Here is a 3,496-nt window from a genome sequence, read left to right on the forward strand (position 1 = left end):
GTTAAGGCGTCTGGGAAGGGATCTCAAAACTGGATTATAGATGGCAGAGAGTTGGTGTCGTAAACCACCGCCTCTGTTCAAAGATGGTCGCTCACAGTGGACATAGATGGCTTGTTTTACACCAACACCAACTGCCTGCCTTGTTTGTAATCTCATCACTAAATCCAGTATCAGTGCCTTCATATGCATAAGATGGAAAACAATTAATTCTTACAAATGCAGGCCAAGAGTTGTCTGCTGAGAATAAAAATAGTTTTATTAACCGTTTACTACCCACTGGGTCCCTGATGACGTATCTAGCCAACTCAGGTGCCAGTGATTCTAAAAATCAAGCATGTAAATTCTGCTAACTCATTTTGCCTTCCAGACACTATTTTTTAAAGACATGCAAATTCTTCAACTTTCTATTAATCATTAACAAAAACAAAAAGAAAAAAAAATATTTAAGTAACTTTTCTTTAAGTTTTCTTAAAAAAACATAAAACCATTCACCACAATAACTTAAAGTTAACAGAGTTGTTCCTCCCACATTTCCAAATCTCGCTTCCCCAGCAGTGTAACAATAAGATACATTTTGATATTAGGACCAACTTGTTATACCGAATATTGTAGTGATCTATAATGCTCAGCATGTTCAGCAAGTCATAACATACACTGAATAAATGCTAAAACTTGAATAATACACGTGCATTAGTCACTCAGGATGGAAGAACTACGTATTCTAGAAATAAAGAGACAAAATAAAAGACAATAATAAACACAATAATTATGAAAGGTTTTTTGTGTGTGTGTGTGTGATTTCTGGCTTTAACATTACGTGTTTTTTTGTCTTTTCTTATTTTTTTAATATGCAGAGATTGTTTAACATATTTTCTAGAATAGGATCCCGTTTACTTGTGAAGTGTCAAAAAAACTACAGCAAAACCATAATAAATGAGATGAATATCAAACAAAACAAAAAAAATCACATATATCCAAATGTGCTTTAAGAAATTATAAAACTTTCAGTTTTTATGAGAGCAAGGAAAAAATCCCATTGTCTTTCCACTATTCAGTATGTATTAAAACATTGTTTAAGACACTGAGGCAGTGTGTATGAAAATCTGATCATTTTAAACTCAAAACTGCCAGAAGATTAAAATTCTACAAGCACCAGTAAAATTGTTATTTGTAAACAATTCTAAATAAAATTTAATTTTCAAACCCAAAGACAAGTTCAAAATTCATGTACGATCTTTCTCCCATATGTTGCTTGTTGTGTGATGAAATGGACACTCGGGGGAGCTGGTGGTGTATAATTTACTCAAACAGCCTGTGGAGGCGTTCCTTTCAGCAACAACTTGTGAAGAAAAGAACCAACTTCTCAAAGTATTTTTTATTTCATCCGCTTAATTGGAAGCGGCTCCCTCAGTGTCGACTATATACATTTAATTTTGTGAAATATACTGGAATATTTATAATTAGATTTATTTGTATTTATTAGAGCTCTTTTGTTATATTTTGTAACTGTATCAATTAATTAATGATTAATTATTATTAATAATAATGAATCCTAAAAATAATAATTACACATGGAATTATTTGGTACAGTTTTTTTGGCTCCTGGAAAATGTGAAACTTCCCAGAGTTTTGGATGCCAGGGGTTTAACAGCCATCTGTATGTGCTTATAATGACAAAACTAGAATAGATATCTGCTTAAAAGAGATTTGCTAAGCGCTAAGGTATTACTGAGGTCATAGTAGGTGGTGTTGTTATACCAGACCTCAGATATCAAAAACATTAAAAACCTAAAGATTTACGCTGACATAAGGGTTCACCTGAGAGTTAGTTATCTCCTCGTGGCTGCGTGCACACTCTGCTGCTTCCAGGAATGTACTATAAAAAGATACACATAAAAATGAACTCAACCAGAATGTTAAGATCATAAAATAAGAAGTATAAACCAGCAGAATTATTAACCAAAATGTTACTTGTTACAAGATGTTACATTTTTCTTTATGTATGTAATGCATGTGTTAAGTTGGAGTTTCATTTCACAGACATTTTGTTGACTTCCTGGTTCACACTCCAAAGGCACACAGTGAGCAAACAGACTGCTATAGTCCCTCCTCTCAGACCTAAAGGACTGCTTGAAGAGCTCAGGTGTGTCTTACACATAAAAGCAACTCAGATCCAAGTTCACTTGGACTTCATCTGAAACTTGTAAACTTGACAGTTTTTTCTTAAAGGTAACAATTCTTAAAAAACAACAACAATAAAAAACTATAATAACTGGTTATATCAGATGTAGTTTATCATAAGAGAGCAAATTAGATGACCAACATAGTAACACTAACTCTCTGAGTGAGTTTGTGTCTGGTAGAAAGGCACAACAGCAGCTACACATCTACAGACGAAAGTTTTTTACTCACCAAACTACTGCTGCGCTGGGGAGATCCGCTGACTTCTGGAAGGAAGCGGAAAGCAACTGAATGATACTGAGCGGGAGGAACCTGTAACCAAGAGAGACTTGATCTCATGGTAACCTATTAACCAATCACATGTGTAGAGGTCTTTTGGGGGCGTTTTTACTTTGCATGTTAAACGCTGGATGAGTGTGGGAATAAACCCACAATCGAGTTAAATGAATCAAAAAAAGTAATTTAAGCTTTGCACATGTCTGTGGCTCTTAGAACCACTGGTCTAGAGTTGTGTGTGCGGACAGGGGTGAAGAAAGAGAGGGAGATATTACATGATTTTATAATGTATAACCCTCTGTAAGAGGAATAAATGAATCAGTATGGTGTTTTCCTTCATTTACATGCTTGGCTGCAGTGTCCTGAGAGAGAACCTGGCACTCTGTGGATTACATCTTTCTCTTGGATGTGCTTTAACCCTTTAAAGCCTAGAGCAGGGGTCGGCAACCTGCGGCTCCGGAGCCGCATAGTCCTTATTTAGTCCTTATAGTGCGGCTCGGCATGGTTTGGGAGAATAAATTATAAGTATGTAGCTGAAGTGTATTTTATTTATTTTAGTTCTTTTTTAACTTGTGGTTCTAAATTGGAAGATTATTGTGATATTGAAATATAAAAATAAAATTATATTTTATTATTTTTTTCATCGCTCAAAATAAGCGTCACACTCGCGGAAGCCGGTGTACTCGCCGAAACGCCGTGCATTTATCGAGACTTTCAACCATTATTATTATGGATCTTCGGATCCACATTATGTCAGCAGCTATTTTCCACCGTGAACTATGTTAAAAACAAACACCGCTCACGCCTCACAGATGACAATAAAGATGAAATTGACTTCGTACAGCAGCGGTCTGCAGACGCTGTGCGCAAAGGTTCAGGAGCAGAAGTCCCATTAAACATATCATGTGTTGGGATTCAGAGATTCTTTTATTGCTACCATATAATTTGCCTTATGAAGAATGTATTAATAACATGTTTCACAGTATCATTTATCAGTAATATTTCCTACAGGGTTTATATTGCATTGAATATGTCTGTC

At 35.4% G+C, this 3,496-nt stretch overlaps 1 protein-coding gene across 1 annotated transcript in view; it reads right to left on the reverse strand.

Annotated features, from left to right (window-relative positions):
• Positions 1–2,477, reverse strand: part of LOC102306714 (serine protease FAM111A) — a 7,093-nt gene extending 4,616 nt beyond the window's left edge. Inside the window, exons 1-2 of the mRNA XM_005951763.3 lie at positions 2,413–2,477; positions 1,819–1,876 (exon numbers count right to left, since the gene is read on the reverse strand). The gene's annotated coding sequence lies outside the window, so the exon portion shown is untranslated. The remainder of the gene's footprint in view (positions 1–1,818; positions 1,877–2,412) is intronic.
• Positions 2,478–3,496: the final 1,019 nt, after the last annotated feature.

The sequence above is a fragment of the Haplochromis burtoni genome, unplaced genomic scaffold, assembly GCF_018398535.1.
Source record: "Haplochromis burtoni strain Fernald_Lab_line unplaced genomic scaffold, NCSU_Asbu1 Contig_974, whole genome shotgun sequence".
Taxonomy (NCBI): Eukaryota; Metazoa; Chordata; class Actinopteri; order Cichliformes; family Cichlidae; genus Haplochromis; species Haplochromis burtoni.